At 35.6% G+C, this 19,630-nt stretch overlaps 1 pseudogene; it reads left to right on the forward strand.

Annotated features, from left to right (window-relative positions):
• Nucleotides 1-16,833: 16,833 nt before the first annotated feature.
• On the forward strand, nucleotides 16,834-18,656 carry LOC129404339 (spliceosome-associated protein CWC15 homolog; annotated as a pseudogene).
• The last annotated feature ends 974 nt before the right edge of the window (nucleotides 18,657-19,630 follow it).

Below are 19,630 nucleotides of genomic sequence, written 5' to 3' on the forward strand. Positions count from 1 at the left end.
AAAAAAAACTGTCATGTATTTAAAGCTATCACAAAGTGATTTATTTATGAAATCTTCATTGCATATGAAAGCAAAAAAAGTACAATAGCATAAAACCTAAGAAATCAAGTTTAAAAACTTAAAAACTGGTTCTAAAATGAGTAGTTATTAACAGATATGTTTACTCTATTTTCATGTCGCCATTGTAAAAATAAATACCACATTCAATTGTTTTAGGAATTTTATTAATAACTTAGTTCTTTTTCATATTATAGGGAACAGTGATACCAGGCCAAAGATCAATATTCAACGACAGCTGTCTAAAGACAAACACAATTGAACCATGTTTTGTCTACCTGCAAAGGCCAACATTTTCCATACCAGATTCCACTTGGCCTCAGGGACCAGCCTACAGGGGAATTTTATCACTCATCTGCACTCAGTGGTCTGCCTATCTACTCTTCCTTATTCTTTGCCTTAGCAAAAAAAAAACAAAACAACAACAACAACAACAACAAATCATCTGACAGTACAGGCAAGATGGTTGTTTCAAGGATGACTGAGTCATTTTTCAACATGTGCCTGTGTTACAAATAAAGTTTGTCACCATCTGTCACCAGGTTAAATGAACCTAAAGATGCAGTGGAATAAAAGGCGTAACCTGGCTCTGCACTCAGGAATTAGTCATGGTGGGTGGACCTGGTGCCAGAGTAGTAAGTATAGCAGGTAGAGTGTTTGCCTTGTACCTAGAATGCAAGTTCTATCCTTGGTATCTTTATTGGTCTCCTGAGCACCACAAGGATTGATTGCTGAGTGCAGAGCCAGGAGTTACTCCTGAAACTGTCGAGTGTGGCCCCAACCCCTCTACACTCCCTGATGCCCAGAAAAGGACACGCATGGTGGGTTTATGAAACCACATGGGATAGTCGGGATCAAATCCAGGTCAGCAAGTGCCTTACCTGTTGTGTTACTATCACTCCAGCCTCAGTACTTTTAAAATTTTCCATTTAAATAACACTATATAATTATTTCTCTAAATGATTGTCACTGTCACTGTCATCCCGTTGCTCATCAATTTGCTCAAACAGGCACCAATAAAGTCTCCATTGTGAGACTTGCTGTTACTGTTTTTGGTATATTGAAATTGCCACGGGTAGCTTGCCAGGATCTGCCATATAGGCAGGATACTCTCGGTAGCTTGCTGAGCTCTCTGAGACAGACGGAGGAATTGAACCTCAGTCAGCCGCGTGAAAATTTTCTAAATTCTTTCTCACAGAAGGAATTTAAGTTTTACATCTAATTTCTAGTATCACTATTTATTGAGCTCCTTTTTACTTCCCTCAAGATTATATAGTCTCCTAAAATATGTTTTTAGAATTTATTTCATAACAATTACATCATTTAGTACAGTGAGCAGTAATAATCTGTTTAATGTGTCCATTTTCTCATTCATGCTCCTAATATTAAAAATATAGATTAAAAATATAGGTGCTATATATAGGTGCTATATAAAAAAGATACCTGCTGAGCTATCGCTCCAGAGCAGTCCATTTACTTATTCTAAATGATTATATTTATAAATTTGTATTCCATCTATTAACATTATGCTATTTGTTATATTTTATGGATAAATATTAGTAATTTGTTTGATCTTTTTTTAATTTCTTTTGGTGGGGGAGGAGTATTGGGTCACATAGTTCTCAGAACTTACTCTAGGCTCAGCTGTTTAGGATGATTCCTGAAGGGGCTCAGGGACCTTATAGGCTGCTGGGGATCAAATCCAATTTGCATAAGGCCAAGTGCAGAAAGCGCCCTGTCTTCTGTACTGTTGCTCCAGCCCCACTCCTTTTCTCTTTTAGGCTGTATATTAGTTGATATAATAATTAATTTTTTCCTTACCATCAGAAAGTGAATATTCAAATTCTTATGAGGCTGAGTGCAAGAAGCAATCTGTAATAAAGTTGTACCTATGTTTTTCTTGTAGATTTGAAATAAAAAATAGAAAGCTATGTTGGAAATATAGTAGATGTTAAACAATTTAAGTATCAAGCTTAATAGAATAAACTAAGCATTACTCTACATGTGAATATTTAATTTTTGCAATATATACAGTTTGAATACTGATTATGCATCAGAACACTTGTTAAATGGGATGGTTCTGAAAAAGAAATAAGCAGAATAGTGTCACCTATATTTTTAACCTATATTTTTAATATTAGGAGCATGAATGAGAAAATGGACACATTAAACAGATTATTACTGCTCACTGTACTAAATGATGTAATTGTTATGAAATAAATTCTAAAAACATATTTTAGGAGACTATATAATCTTGAGGGAAGTAAAAAGGAGCTCAATAAATAGTGATACTAGAAATTAGATGTAAAATTTAAATTCCTTCTGTGAGAAAGAATTTAGAAAAGAAATTGTTCTAGGAAAAGAGAATATTACACATTTGTGTCTGTACATGGGTGTGTGTGCGTGCGTGTGTGCCTGCACATACTTACACAACAAAGAAATGCATCAATATTTTAAACTAGTATTCAGAATACTGAACATGTACATCATTAGTAACTTCAGAACTTAATCTCTAGAATTTTCAAGATGTGCCAGTCATTTGAACCAGAATGCTTATGATGACAGCTTTGGAATTAATTTTTTACAGCATAAGGATTCCAGAGAATTAGTTTGTACTTCTGGGCATGTTAGACCAGTAAAGTTTTGATTTATTTAAACTTTCTGGAAACAAGTTCTTGTTATATTTGCATATTTACTCAGTGCCTATTAAGGGAGTAGTGATATTTTAAAAACAAATGGTGAACTTTATTTCTTTAATTTTAAGGCAGAAATTTCAATATTGTTGCCATTTTGTTAATGAATTTAAAATATAACTATAAGTTTTGCTGACAAAGAAAACTTTTTTTTAATTATTCAATTTAATACAATCTTCTAATTTTGGTCATAGTTGTTATTTACCTTAAGGAAAAAAAGAATTATTATGATAAATTGATTTAGAAACAGACAAGAAAAGATATGTTATTTTTGTGTCAAGAGTTGTAACTTCAAATAAGTTTTGGATAACCTACCTCTACACCAACCACCTTATTTCTGCTGGAATGGATAACCTCCATAAGACACAGGGCACATGAGTTAAGCAGTTTGATGATTGATGAACATGTGGATATTCTTTTCTAGCCTTACAAACATATTTGATTGGGATTTATGTGTAATGAATTTTTACATTTCCTTCCTTAATATCTATGTCAGTTCCTAAAAGTATTATTTCTGATCAAAAGCCAGGTAAATTCTCACATTTAAAGTTTTCTTGCCCCTTAGTGCCAGGAAGAGCTTTCCTGGAACAAGTTCAATATGCAAATAGGGAGTTTACTATGGTCATATTAGAGAAACAAATATGATTTAAAAAATGGAAGCTATTTTCACAAATCTTTTAAAATAATAGACTATAGAGATCCCCAAAAAGTACCCAAAGATCAGTATCAATTCTTTATGCTGATGTCATTTCTTTTCTTTTTTGTTTTTATTTGGAGAGGGGGTCAGTCGCATTTGACTATATTCAGGACTTACTCCTGTCTGTGCCCAGAAATTTGTCATGGTGAAGCTCTTGCGTCCACCTGGAGTTCTGGGGATTGAACCCCAGTTAGCCACATGCAAAGCAAGTGGCTTATAGCTGTACTGTTTCTCAAGCCTTACATATGGCATTTCTACATAACCAAGAAATAATTAAATCAGAATTAATCATATAAAACTTAAATAAATCATACTGAAACTCAACTGATAAAATAGAGCCGGACCATAATGCAAAATCAAGCCAATTTTATAAATATCTCAATATGCCATTCAGCACACATATTGTACCCAATTAAGTGACTTTTAATTTTATATAAATAAATGTCTGTTTTTACAGAGGAACTTCTTTATGGACAAAAGTAATATTGAAACCCTGCTAATTGTTACCTCTATGAATAGATCACTGTATTATTGTCATCTCATTAATCAACAATTTGCTTGAGTGGGCCCAGTAATGTCTCCATTCGTCCTAGCCCTGAGATTTTAGCAGCCTCTCTTTACTCATCCTTCCCAACAGTGCCGCATTAGAGGCTCTTCAGAGTCAGGTGAAAGAGACCCACCATTGTTACTGTATTTGGCATATGAATACGCCATGGGGAGCTTGCCAGGCTCTCCCATGTGGGCAGAAAACTCTCAGTTGCTTGCCCGGTTTTCCAAGAGGGAGAACTAGGCTAATTTTCTGGCAAGGAATGTAAATTATTTTTTTCTGTTTCTTGTCTTCAATCAGGTGACCAGGACATCTGGGGGCCACCAGGTCCAGGATACATGGAGAATGAGGGACTGAACAGATGGCATACACAGCAGAAATCTTTATGTTTTCATGCAAAGAACAAAATTCACAAAGATTGCATGCAAATAACCTCCAAAACCATTCCTCAGCATTATCTTATCTCACCTATTCATCCCAAGGATCAGCATTAGTCTCCAAATAAAGACCTGGAGGAGCTGTGAGCAGAGGGAGAACAAACCTCCAGTCCTGACCTGGGAAGTCCTTGTCTTGGACCTAGAAATGTCCTGATGGCAAGAACTTTCCCACATCAGGTAGCAGCCTCTCTTGGAGGAGGAGATACTACCAGATGTTCCATCCTCTCCTGGGGAAGCATAGCAGTCTGGAATTCTGGCTGTCTGTCAGGACAGGAGTGATGGGCTTAGTGTACATGGGAGGATATTGTAGCCCTGAGATCTGGGACTCCTCCCTGGGCACAAAGGATGGTCCTTATGGGCCCAGCCAGGGGCTGTCTCCTAGGCCAGGATCTCTTTTGATTACGCACCCCTGAGCTTCAAGGCTGCCTACAGCAACCACAGCCCCTAAAGTGGTTCCACCATGGGGACTTCAGCATGAACAAACCTTTAGTCTTGTTCTGCTCAAAAAAATTATCATGCATGTGCGTGTATCTCTGTGTGTGTGTTTGTGTGTGTGTTTCAATTTTGGGGTCACAACAGGTAGTGCTCATGGCTTATTTGAACTTGACACTCAAGATAGTCAATAGTCAAATAACATGTTGTTATTGAAGACAATTGTATCCAATATTTAATCAATAATCTTTGTGTTGATATTTTGGAATTTGGTCAGCTCTCTTAAGCTTTAACATACAGAGATTTCCTTTTCTACTATAAGTTTGGTAATGTGTACAAAGAATATTGTCTCATTCATATAAAAGAATGTGAAAAGGGAGGGAAACACTGACAAAAAAGTATAAGGGTCTATCTTAGTTATTTTGACAAATTTGTGCTCTTAGATTTCATCTGTTCAAAATTCCTAAAAATCTTTATATTCAATTGAGCACTTGGCATGCATGTTTCTTAGGATGTTACATTCCCTTTACTATATATAATATTTCTATATTATAATATTATAAATATATAATATTATAAAATCTATAATATTTCTACTTAGTTCCCTGAAGTTTGACTTTGCAAGAATTAAGCAAGAATATTTCATATGGTATATTCCAGTGAAAATAGAAGAGAGTTTTTTAAGGATTTATTTTTCCAATAGATAAAATATCAACATTATGAGGTATATTTCTTAAGGTTTTTTTTATCTCATTAAAGCATTCTATGAAAAGATTCGTCATCCCAGAACATTTTTTGACTGAGGTAAATAAATCTTTACAATAAAATACACATTCTTTAATAAATGGTGTTTCAAAAGAGGAAGGAATCAGAAACATTGAAAACTATGTGACTATTCTGAAATATAACTTTATGAATTTCAAAGGCTTGTATTTGAGATTTAGAAGGCCAAAGAGAGGGGCTGGAGTGATAGTATAGCAGGTAGGGTGTTTGCCTTGCACACTGCAAATTCCCAGCCTCCTATATGATCCCCCAAGTACTGCCAGAAGTAATTCCTGAGTGTAAAGCCAGGAGTAACCCCTGTGAATTGCCAGATGTGGCCCAAAAAGCAAAGACCAAAAAGAATGCTCTGGGCAAGGTATTTGGTCATGTTTGACCAAAGTAGATGATTGAACTGGGTAGGTATGGTGAAAATTCTTGTACATTTTTCATACTCACAAATAGTATAAATGTGTCATTTCACCTGTCTAAGAATAATGTATGGATTATTATTTTTGCAGGAAAGTGTTTTTTGGGGACCACACTCTGTGGTATTCAGGGATTTACTCAAGATATTCTGGGCATATACAGTGTTTTGATTCCATCAAGGGTTTTGATTCCATCTTGTATATTTTGATACCATCTTGTATGTGATTCTATCACATACAAGATGGTCACATACAAGACAAAAATCTTTAATTCTAAAATGTTTATCCTGATCACTATATAGTTCACATGAAATTCAAAAAGTAAGTCTAATTGTTTCCAAATAACTCTGTCTATATAAGTCAATAGTCTGCTAACAATAAAAATAGCTCTGTCCAATGATAACACAGAGGATACAACTAACATTCGTTTATATTGAAGATGGATATACTGTAAAAATCCAATTTTCAGAACTTAAATGAGCATGACATCCAAAAGTTACTCAGTAGCTATTATAACTGCTTTCCTTGAATTGCTTTTGTACAGGTAGATTTGACAGGTAAGTCAGGTACTATCCCTTATTAATATATCTCTATTATGGTTCATTCTTTCGTGCTATTGTTTTATAAGTCCACCAGTAGGTTGAATGTGATTACATACAATGTGATTAGAAGTGAAAATATTAGAGTCAACTGTAGGACATTCTTTTTTGTTTCTTTGCCTATTTTTATTGTATTTTTCTGAATCTTAGCTCTTATTTTCATCCCAACAATTACTGAATACCTTATTCTATACTCACTTTGACAGCACATATACTATAACTGAATTTCTCATTATTTTTTGATATTTAATTTATGGTAAAATTTTTAGGCCTCCATGACCAATTTTTAAAGTATCAATTAGAGAAATCTCCTTGATCATGACAGCAGTTGGATAGTATTATTTAGATTAAGATAGTAATTTCTCATGAAAATAGCAGCAAGGTGATTTCCTTTAGCTTCTAGAAAGTCAGTTTTTAAATGTCCACAGATTTTAATTATAGCTAAGGCAGCAGTATAAAAGCATAGTATATAAAAAGATCACATTTTAATTTCATTCTACAATTTTTCCTTTAATAACAGAGTAATTTTGTAGCACAGTATTCCACAATTACAAATTATTTCTAATGCATATCGATTAGTATAAATATTGGCAAATTTATCTTTTTTATTTTTTATTTTATTTTTTAATTACCGAGTCACAGTGAGGTAGTTACGGATTCACACATTTTTGTTCTTGTTTTTCCCTCATGCACTGTTTAAGAGCCCATCCCTACACCAGTGTCGATTCTCCACCACCAATGAACCCAGTATCCCTCCCACCCACCCCCCAGTCCCATCCCTCCCACCCAACCCCACCTCTGTGGCTGGGCATTCCAATTTGATATCTCTCTTTCCTTTTGGGTGTTGTGGTTTGAAATAGGGATGTTGAGTGGTCATCCTGTTTAATCTCTAGTCTACTTTCAGCACGCATGTCCCTTCCGATGCAGGATCTCTAATCACATATTACTTGGTGTTCCCCTCTCTATCTGGGATGACTTTCCCCCAGCGTGTGAAGCCAGCTTCCAAGCTATGGAGCCAACCTCCTGGTATTATATAATACCATTGTTGGGTATTAGTCTTGTACTCTTATTGTACAAGAGTAGGGGATGCTTCTTGTTGTACAAGAGAAGGGGATGCTTCTCCTAGGACTCAATTCTCTTTCAGCAGGAGGATCCACCCAAGGGCAGAGTCCCATGAATGTGTTTCTCTTCTCCTTAGCCAGCAAACATATAAGAATTCATAATATTAATCATTTTGTATGGACACAATAAGAGATGCATTAAAGCTTATGGAATTGCTCTCCTGGGGCCATCTCAATCTCAGACTACAGTGCTCAGGCCAGATCAGTCTTTCCTATCCCTGGCAGGGTCCCAGTCTCATAATTACTATTGGATCATGACAGCATTTGTCTATGATCAAGCTCTTAACTTATAGTTAAGAATTAGGCACTTTGGCCAAGCCCATCTTGATGCCAGGCTAGCACATAACTAACCGCTTGCCCTGGATCCTTCCCATATCACGTCAAGGACCCTACTTTGGGGTGCTAGGAACTGAGGGCAACTGAGGCTTAAGTGGAGAAAGCAGATGTCCAGGAGGGAATAATATTCGAGGCCAATTAATTCCCAAGTTATAAAAACATAATATTGTCTTCTTGTGTCTATACAAAACAGACATAGCTTTAAAGTAAATTATTCAAAAGGCACAAGAAGAGGAGAAAGGCAATATTAACTTATATAATATAAATTCAGTATCCTAGGAAGGTCTGACCTTGCAAATTAGCAGAGTCAGATTAAGGGAAAGCCGCGGATTAACTCTTTTAGGGAAGAGAGCATGGAGAAGTGATTATAGCTAAACAAAGGGATGGGAGAGATTCAGGAACACCTTGATGGGTGTGACTGGGGCAAGCCTAAACTCCGGGGAAAACCGGGACAAGCTACTTGTGGCAAGGAGGGAAAGGACAAATTAATGTCATCCTACCATAGATGGCTTTGACTATCTTGAGGAAAGTTCCTCCTAAACCCCATTTTGATGAGAGTTTTTATCATGAACGAATGTTGGATCTTATCAAATGCTTTCTCTGCATCTATTGATATGATCATATGGTGTTTATCTTTACTTTTGTTGATATGATGGATTATGATGATTGATTTCCGAATGTTAAACCATCCTTGCATCCCTGGGATGAATCCCACTTGGTCATGGTGTATGATATTTTTGATGAGTTGTTGGAGTCTATTTGCTAGTATTTTTTTGAGGATCTTCGCATCTGTGTTCATTAGGAATATTGGTCTATAGTTTTCTTTGTTAGTGGTGTCTTTGTTTCCTTTTGGTATTAGGGAGATATGTGCCTCATAGAAACTGTTTGGGAGGGTTCCTGTTCTTTTCAATTTCCTGGAAAAGCTTGAGGAGAACTGGCAACAAGTCTTCTTTAAATGTTTGGAAGAATTTGCCAGTGAATCCATCTGGATCTGGGCTTTTGTTTTGGGGGAGACTTTTGATTACAGTTTCAATTTCCTTGACATTTATGGGCTTATTCATGTATTCCAATTCTTCTTGGTTCAGTCTTGGGAGATTGTAGGAATCAAGAAATTTGTCCATTTCTTTTAGGTTCTCTTGTTTTGTGGCATACAGACTTTCAAAGTAGTCTCTGATGATCTTTTGAATATCCTTGTATTCTGTTGTGGTGTCCCCCTTTTCATTTTTGATTTGGTTTATTAGGGTTTTCTCTCTCTCTTTCTTTGTGAGTCTGGCCAGCGGCTTATCAATCTTATTTATTTTCTCGAAGAACCAGCTCTTTGTTTCATTGATCTTTCGGATTGTTTTTCGGGTTTCCATATCATTAATTTCTACTCTAAGTTTTATTATTTCTTTTCTTTTATCTTGTTTGGGTTCCTTTTGCTGGTCCTCTTCTAAGATCTTAAGCTGCAAAGTCAAGCTATCTATATAGGTCCTTTCTTCCTTTCTGAGGAAAGCTTGCAGAGCTATAAATTTTCCCCTTAACACAGCTTTAGCTGAGTCCCATAGGTTCTGGTAGCTTGTGTCTTCATTCTCGTTTGTTTCTAGGTACTTCTTTATTTCTTCCTTGATTTCCTTCATGACCCACTCATTGTTCAAAAGTGAGTTGTTTAATTTCCAAGTGTTTGATTTGGTTCTCCAGGTCTGTATGTGATTAACTTCTGTCTTCACAGCATCATGGTCTGAGAAGATAGTTGGTACAATTTCTATCTTCCCGATTCTATTAAGGTATAATTTGTGACCCAGAACGTGGTCTGTTTTGGAAAATGTTTCGTGTGTGCTGGAAAATAATGTGTATTTTTTCTTTTTGAGGTGTAGGGCCCTGTACAGGTCTATTAGCCCTATCTCCTCCATTTCTTCCTTCAGAGCCATTGTTTACTTGCTGAGTGTTGTTCTTGTCGATCTACCCAGAGGTTATAAGGCAGGGTTGAAGTCTCCAACTACTATCGTGGTGCTAGTTATGTCCCCCTTAAATTCTGTTAGGAGTTCTTTTAAGAATTTAGGTGGTCGTTCATTAGGTGCATATACATTTAATAGTGTGATTTCTTCCTGTTGTACATATCCTTTGATGAATAGAAAATGACCTTCGCTGTCCCTTCTGATCTTTTTCAGCCTAAAATCAATGTTGTCGAATACTAGTATGGTCACCCCTCCTTTTTTGAGGGAGCTGTTTGCTTACAGGATTGTTTTCCATCATTTGATTTTTAGTCTGTGTTTGTTCTGACTATTCAGATGTGTTTCTTGTAGGCAGCAGAAAGTTGGGTTTAGTTTCCAAGTCCATTTTGCCACTCTGTGCCTCTTGATTGGTGCGTTTAGACTGTTAACATTAAGCGAAATTATTGTCATGGGATTTTGTGCCATTTTTCTGTAGGGTTTGTTGTTTTGTAGGTTTTTTTCCTTGTCTTATAGCAGCCCTTTGAGTTCTTCTTTTATATTTGGTCTTGAGTTTATGAAGTTCCTGAGCTATTGCTTCTCCGTGAAATACTGTATGGTTCCTTCAAGTTTAGCTGAGAGTTTAGCCGGTTAAAGTATTCTTAGTGAGGCATTCATTTCATTAAGTTTTTTCACTATATCCCACTATTGTCTTTGGGCTTGGAAGGTTTCTTCTGATAGGTCTGCTTTGAATCTAAGGGGTGCTCCTTTATATATGATCTTCTTTGATCTTGCTGCTTGCAGTATTGTGTCTCTATCCATGGCATCCATCATTCTGACTATGATATGCCTTGGGGATTTTTAATTTGGGTCCCTTTTAGCTGGCACCCTTCGGACTCCTTGGATCTGGATGTCTGTATTCTCTAGCTCTGGAAATTTCTTAGCAATGATGTCTTTAATTGTGCTTTTTTCATTGGGATTGGTTTCCTGTGATTCTGGTACTCCAATGATTCTTATGTTGTTTCTCTTGAGGTCATCCCCTAGGACTCTAATTCGCTCTAGAACCATTTTGAGGTCTTTTTCCATTATTTGTTGTTGCCTATATGCTTTCTGAAGCTCATCTTCAAGCTCACTGATTCTGTCTTCGGCTGTAGTCATTCTACTATTGAGGGCTCCTACCGAGTTTTTTATTTCATCTACTGATACTTTTAATTGTGACACTTCTATTCATAGCTTTGAAATTTCTTCTCTCATTTCTTCCTGGATTATCTTGGTGGAGCCTTAATTTATTGGATGTTCGTTCCATAGTTGTTTTGATATCGTCAACCATCTTCACGATTTCCTCTCTGAATTCTTTATCTGAGAGGAGGTTGTATTTCTGGGAAGTCACTGCTGGGGTTGCTGAGATCCTCCCTTGCATCTCTCCTGGTAGTGGGGATATTCGCTGTTTCTTCATGTTGTTATGGGCTTTACTATCAGGTGCTCTCCTTAGCTTGAGAGGGGCCTCAACAGAAGACATGGGGCTATGATCTTTTTACAAAGGACTTTATGTGCAGCTTGATGTGTTTACTGACAGTTTTTGTGAAATTAGGATAGGCTAGGCTAGTTGATATTGACTAAGATGACCAGGGTATTCTTCAGAGGAATAGATTATATAAATTCTGGCCAAAGCACAATGCATGGAATGAGAGAAATACCTATGGATTCATAAGCGGTCGCAGCTCCAGAAGGAGGCCATGTTCCTTTTTGAGGCTACGCCCCCTGACGTGCAGACACGCCCCTAACAACCTGGCGAAGAGGGAGGGGTCAGGGCCACAATGTGACTAAGAGGCAAAAGATGGCGGGGTAGGGGGATGAGGGAGGGGGGCGGGGATCAGATAGTTGTTCGACAGGGGACGGAGTCTCAGAGGGAAAATCCCAGTTACCTGGTGAAGAGGGAGGGGTTAGGGCCCCCGCTGCGATGTGACTGAGAGGCGCAAGACTGGTCTTGCTTCAGGCCCCAGACCTCGGACAGGGGGCAATCAGAGAGCTCTTCGACAGTGAGCACAAATTTATCTTTGACTAGGATACAAGCCCACATGAAACTTCATAACTGTACAACTTCAACTCAAATACACAGAGGTAAATATGCTTCTAATTTTATCAATGAATATTGGTATTTCTTTGTGCATATAGTACAATATTTATGGTTTTTAACCTAGAACATAAGGAATATCACTAAAATATATCATACTAACATTATCCAGAGACAATACTGGAAATAATTATTATGGTTCAGGAGTTTTTCTTTCGGTATCAAGTATTCATAAGCAATTTTATTCACAGTCACAGAAAAGATTGCTGCCAGTTAAGGCTTGTACAATATGAAAAAGTTAAATAGTGAACTCACCACAAGGCTTTCAATGAAGATAAGAGAGTTGATGGAAATGTTGAATGCTAATTCAGGAGCACTATTGCATCTATTACATGAGATATAAAAATTGCTTAAGATTATGATTCACAGTGATTTTCTCAAAAGCATCAATGTCTCTGAGTCATGAATAGTTATAAATGCCACTCTATTTAGATGTGGATTATTTATTTTACTTAGTTGTGGTGTCCATTCTTTTGGCTGACTGATTCAAGACCATTTTTGTCCTTTTCTTATTAAAAAAAGAAATGGGAATTTGGTAATTGAGATATCTAAAAATTGGTTGGTTTATTAAATTTCAAAACCACAAAGGCCTGTTTAGGGTACTAATCAATGGAAGCATTTAAAAAATATTTGGCACTACAATATAACTATTTGCTTCAAGAATTTTCTTACTTATGAAAAGAAATAAATGCATATCTAGGAAGTTTCAGCCAATAAATAAGACTGAGGCATTGAGACAAAAAGAATAAATGAAAGGAGTTTTTCTCTAATCTATAAATAAAAGGGGAAGAACAGAACATACCTTTTTTAAATAAAAATCTCCACAAACGAGCCATTTACTGTATGTATGAACTTCAGCACTGAAAGTTTAATTCCAGTCTCAAATCTATACAGAAAATAAATCATATAGAAGATTGAGATAGAGTCCTTGCATTTCCTGGAAGCCCCATTACTGGTAATTAGAAGGAAACTGAAAGGACTAATTATAAGCCTGCCCATGTTTAACACTTTTAAATTTGATGATCTGTCTCCCATGTCTAGGCAAAAAAACTAGGAAGAATATAGTTTCATGTAATAATCTTTATTTTGCATTGTTGAAGTTCAGTAATCTTTTAAACATTTCCATTTAGATTACTCATTTAAGTGTTAACAACCTGATTTTCAAAATTAATTGTACCTGAGATAGACATAGTTTTATGTTCAATTTTATTTTATTGTTTGGCTTAGGGGCCACACCAGGCAGTGCTCAGGACCTACTCCTGGCTTTGCAGTTACACTCAAGGCATACCTGGTGGGACTCAGGGAACCAAATGAGGTGCTCTAAATCACATCTAAGTTTATTGTGAGCAAGTCAAATGTCTTATTGTTTTGTACTATTGCTTTGGCACTTCCATTACTTTTGCTTTGGCACTTCCATTTTATTTTATTTTAATGAGAAAAAGGAAGAACTAAAGTCAGAACTTTAGCAAATAAAGATAAAGGTCATCCTTGTTAATCCAGTGTAAAGAAGAAACCTAAATTATCATTGAAATCAGTTTGAAAAAATTATAATTACAAGACTATATTCAAAAGGCTTTGAATAAATGTTTGAATTTTATTCTAATCTAGTAATTTAAGAAAGCCAGTTGAAATTACTCAAGGAAATCTATTCACCAGTGTTAAGTCTTGACAAGAGATAGAGATTTATATTTTTTCAGTATTATATCATTTGGCAAGTTTGACCCCATGTTTGACTTAACTGTCACTAACAGCTATATGAATTATTTGACATAAGTCAAGGAAAGTATTTGGTAAATTTTCACTGTGATATGAAATTTTTAAACTTCTATGAAGGTCCTCAGTTACTTTGGGGAACTGCTTAACTATAATTACCACTTGGTTTTAGTTTAAAGAATGTATGAGATCTGAGATCTGCCTAATTATCAGACGAGATAATCAAAAGGGTATGTTATAATGAGTTCAGAGATAAATCTCAGAGGAGGATTAATTGTGAACAAATTAACTATGTAGGCTGAGATTCTGGGGACCAATAAACTCAGAGAGGAAGAACAAAGAGTTATCTGGAGGCAGGACCTGAGCATATAAGAACAAGTTTGTTAGTTTTCATAAACAGAACGATTGCATAGAAGGGAAAGGAAAACAGTGAAAGAAGTAGGACCCACAAGCATAATTGTTGCCACAAGATTAATTAATATAAGGAAAGTGGGCAAAGAGAAAGAAAAATTTCAGATGATATATTTTTATTTATTTATTTATTTTCAGGGCCAGACCTAGACATGTCCAGGATTTTCTATTGGCTGTGTTCAGAAATCACTCCTGGTGATTCCCAGGGGCACCATGTGGACCGCTGGAAATCAAATGGAATTTGCATTATGCAAGACAGGCACTTTACTTGTATGTACTTACCAATATGTACTATTGCTCTGGTTTTCTAAAATAGTAAGATCTTTAAAATACAAGTTAGTAATAAAATTAAGTTAGTAATAAAATTAAGTTAGTTATAAAATAAATAAAATAAAATAGTAATAAAATAAAATTGAATACATGTCAGCCTCATGCAAGGCAAGTGCCCTACCTGCTGTACGAGCACTCTGGCTGAAGTTTGCACTATCAATTAGCATTCTTTGAAGTTAGAACTCAGATACCAATGGCTTATTTATTCCGTACTTAGCTCTCTCTTTTATTTATTTATTTATTTTTAATTTTTGAGTCACATCCGGCGATGCACAGGGTTACTCCTGGCTTTGCACTCAGGAATTACTCCTCGTGGTGCCCAGGGGACCATATGGGATGCTGGGAATCAGACCCGGGTCAGCCGCATGCAAGGCAAATGCCCTACCCGCTGTGCTATCGCTCCAGTCCCTGCTCTCTTTTCTTTGTATTTGCCATACTATGATTTGGGAAATTAATGAAATTAATCTTAACTCTAAAGTCTTCAGTTTTTTTTAAAGAAGGAAGTAAAATGGACATGGTATTTATTTTTGGCCATAGCCAGTGATACTTTGGACCTCTTCCCTGAGTAGTGCTCAAGGTCATTCCTAGCAATACTTGGGTAGGGCATTAGCCTTACAGGTGTCCGACCCGGGTTCAATTTGTCCATCCCTCTTGGAGAGCCCGGCAAGCTACTGAGAGTATCCCGACAGCACGGCAGAGCCTGGCAAGCTACCCATGGTGTATTCCATATGACAAAAACAGTAATAACAAGTCTCACAATAAAGACATTACTGGTGCCCGCTTGAGCAAATCAATGAACAATGGAAAGACAGTGCTACAGTGCTACAGTAATAAAATACCCCAAACTCTATTCAACTTTTGAACATATTCTTGTTCAAATCCAGTACATATAAATATACATATATAAAATGACATATATGAATATATTTACATATGTATATATGTAAATGTACATATTTATATTAAATTTTTAATTTATATATATTAGTTTATATATTTAAATATTTACACATATATTTGGATGTATGTGGTATATTTATAATATAAATTTATTTATTCTAAATTTTGTATTTAGGGGCCACACTCAGTGCTACTCAAAGATTGTTCAGGGATCATTCCTAACAGTGCTCCAGGGAAGAATATGTGGTACTTTGGATGGAGTTGTGGTCATTGATATTCTAAGTAGGAGCCATAAACCCTGTACTTACTTCTTTTCCTTTCCTAACCCCCATTTTATTTTTTAAACTATTGGTTACTTCAGTTCATTTAAAATCTTCATTTGCACAAAAACAATTTTGGACTGTCAATAACATTTGAAAAGCTTCATATGCCAGTTGAGTAGACTTTTTATTTAACTTTTGCAATTCAATAGTTATATTTGTCTCACTCATTTAGTTTCAAGGAAAGCAAGTTTGGGGAGTTCCTCATAAGGGTCCTCATAAGGGTCACTGGGCTTCTAAATTACTTTTACTTAATTCAATCCACTTAGTTAGATATGCACATGAAGAGGAAATGTGGTACTGAAATATAAGGTTCTTAAATTTTCTAAAATAGTAAGATCCTTAAAATATAAGTTAATAATAAAATAACTCAAACTTTGATCAAGTTTATATCCATCTTCTTGTCCAAAACTAGTACCTATTTCAAGCTGAGAAACCAAATCAAATTGGAATTAAACTTGTAATTCAAAATATGTTTCAATTTCTTCCTAAAAGCAGCTAAGCTGTTAAATTATCCTGTTCTGAATGGAATAAGCTAGAATAAACAAATATATTTGTAAACTGATAAGGACTCCAGACTTCTGACTGAGCAAATGGGCTCAGTTAAGCTTTACAATTAAGACCTTTTTTTCGCAAGTCTCCCTTACTGTAATAATAATAATAATAATACAAAGTTAACTAATGATGTCCCTCTGCCATTTATATGCATGCTGTGCTTGATATATGAATACTCATTATAAATTTCTCTGTTGTGCTTGCTCAGTTTCCCTTAATAAATGTAATTTCCCCTGGGTAACTCCTAAAATATATCAACAATCTTGTCTCTCTAACTTAAACATGTATCTAGCTATTTATATCTCTCTCCAACCTGGTTTTCTTCCTTATTTTAGTTAGACTTGCTTCCCAAATTATATTTTATTTCCTTGTCTATAAATAAGATTTTTTCTCCATAGATACTTCTGCAATTTCAGGGTGACAGCAAGTCACATTTTCATTTCTTTGGATAATCATGATGAATTCCACACAAGACTGCTCCATCACAGGTAATTCTGGCTCATCACGGGTAAAAGGAAGTTGGATCAAGGTCAAAATTCAAGTTTCTTAACCCAGTGCAAATCATGCAATAAACTATCTAGTATATAAAAAAAAAATCAAGCAAACTGAAAGTCTGATGTTGAAAGTATATTTTTATCAAAATATGTAATGATTTTTTTTTAAATCTCCTTTCAAACAAAATATTTTGGGAACAAAGATAATGTACAGTTTGAAAGGTACTTGCCTTAAATGCAATCAACCACTGTTTGTTCCCTGCATCACATATGTTCCCCTAAGTAGGTTGAAATGATCCTGAGTACAGATCCAGGAGTAATTCCTAAATGCAGTCAGACAAAACCCCTGAACAAAAGCAAAGCAAAACAAATGTCCACCAAGTCCCCCAAAATATAAATATATTTTCCTAACATTGGGGTGGTGTTCAAAGAATTCATGGTTATAAATCCTAATACTATTTAATAGTAAATGTAAATGCATTCTAAACATTTAAGCAATTATGATATCTAAATTTTACTTTAGATTTAAAACTTTGCTCTTTCAACAGTATCTCACATCTGACCCAAAAACTATAAAATCTAAATGTTTGTTATACTGATAGAAATGCATTTGCCAATTAAAAAAGAAAGACCTCTAACCCTGAATGCATAAATTGAAGGTAACTCACTGAACAAATGAAAGCTGAAAGGCAGGGAGTTCAAGATTTTCTCAAAGGCAACTATTTTAGAAACATAAAGATATTTAAAATGTGTTTTTCTAAATGATCTCATTTGAACATTGAACCTCAAAACAACTCTATAGAAGAGCCCTTGCTCTCATCTCTCCTACTCTAAAAACTACAATCTAGAATGGTGTCAGTCTATGTGGCTGCAGGGAGCCTCACGGGACCATTCTGTCCAAACAGAGCAGGGCTGCTGGGATTCGTTGGCTGCGGTAGTGGACAGAGCCTAAAAGATAACTGGGCTGGGTAAGTCACTGTTTGAACCTGAGATAGTTGGGAGAGGCATGGGAGCAAGTATTAGAGCCAACTCAAGCTGTATGCAAATAGCAGTCTAGCTTCTCATACAGAGATATGATACAAACCAACCACTCAGGATGTCTCTGAAGTGGTTTGAATCATAACTTCAGGAGATAATTGCATAAGAGAGAGTATGTTGCTGCCAGAGAGAAAATAGAGTCCAACCAAGGAATTATAACTGCTTCAGTGTCAAAGCAGCCACGATTAGACCAGATCCCTGCTGACAACCTAGATGCAGAAGACATTCTAATAGATGAGGACCGTGAAGGTGAAGATTTAGAAAGTGAAAAGAAAGTGATGATAATGATACTACAGCTCTTCTTGCAAATGTAGGAAAGGTTTAGAAATGAAGAGCTGAAGAGCAGACCAGGGAGGAAGCTGAAGTAAGAGAAGGAAAACCGGTGTGTGTGTGGGGGGGGGGGGGGCGGGGAGCGGGACGAAGAAGAAAGTATTCATACAGAAAATACACTGGAGTGGCACTTTCCCCTCAATCTCCTGGATCTCCCTGGCCCATCCCAGACTGAAACCACCTTCAAGGTTAAAAGAAACTGTGATGATGATGTTCTCAAAAACTGTGTAAAAGGCTTGGATGATCAGAAGAAAGACAAAGACTTGTCTTTGATACACTGAGTTGTGACTTTCACACACACAGACAAAAGTTCATGGAGAAATACATTAATAAGTGCAGATACATGGGCTTCATTAAAGACTTAAATGTAAACAAACATGACAAAAACAAACACAAAAACATCTCCCAAAAATAATTCAGTGTTTGCTAATCTTCCGGTGTTCTCCCTTTATGTTGGACGCTGGTTTCTTTGGTTATTTGCTGTCTCTCTTTAATACGTTATCCCTCTTTCTCTCCTTCTATATTTTATAAGTTTCAATTAAAATACTACCTCGTTTCACAATAAATAAATAAATAAATAAATTAAAATATAGGGATTTAATGAATTTCATAATATGTGTATATTTGTTAAGAAAAATTAATTTTACTCTCATTCTTGTGATTTTGGCCAATGTAGCTTCCCCCTACCTCCCATAAGACAAAACTAAATGACAAAAAAATTGCCTTACAGAACAATTTTTAACTAAGAGAGAAAAGTTTTATTAACATTCAAATTTGTGCACTTGCCTAAAGAAGAGATTTATTTTGATTGTTTTATGAAGATCATTATAAATCACATGTATTTGATATCATGATCACTTTCCTACCCCCAAGAGACTTCTTCACAACAAACTTAAGTCATCTTTGCTTAGTTATGTTTTTAAAGGCTAAATGGCTGCTTTTATCTGACAATCTAAGCACTTCAGAATTTATTATCGGGTCTTGAGTTTAATGGTGTGATTTCATTGCAGTTTTCTCAATGTTCAGTATAAAGATAAATTATTTTGAGGTTTGAAATGAGGCTAGAGAGTTAAAAAGGGTTGCACACATAAGCAATATATTAAGTAAGTGAATATGATTCTTGAGGTGAATGATCAACTTTCTTTATGAATTTTCTTTATAAAATAATTTTCAATATCCAATTATATTTAAGAATCAGAATTCGTTTTTATATGACATATTTAATTACATGATTTTAATTATCTCAATATGATATTTATGCTTTAAAATGGTGTAAACTGGTTCAATGTTTTTCACAATAATGATTGATACTTAAATGGGGAATAGAGAGGTTAACGTAAGATATATGTCCCTGTGAAAGGAATTCTCGATATGAAACATGAAAAGAAT

This window comes from Sorex araneus, chromosome 4 (genome assembly GCF_027595985.1).
Source record: "Sorex araneus isolate mSorAra2 chromosome 4, mSorAra2.pri, whole genome shotgun sequence".
Lineage (NCBI taxonomy): Eukaryota > Metazoa > Chordata > Mammalia > Eulipotyphla > Soricidae > Sorex > Sorex araneus.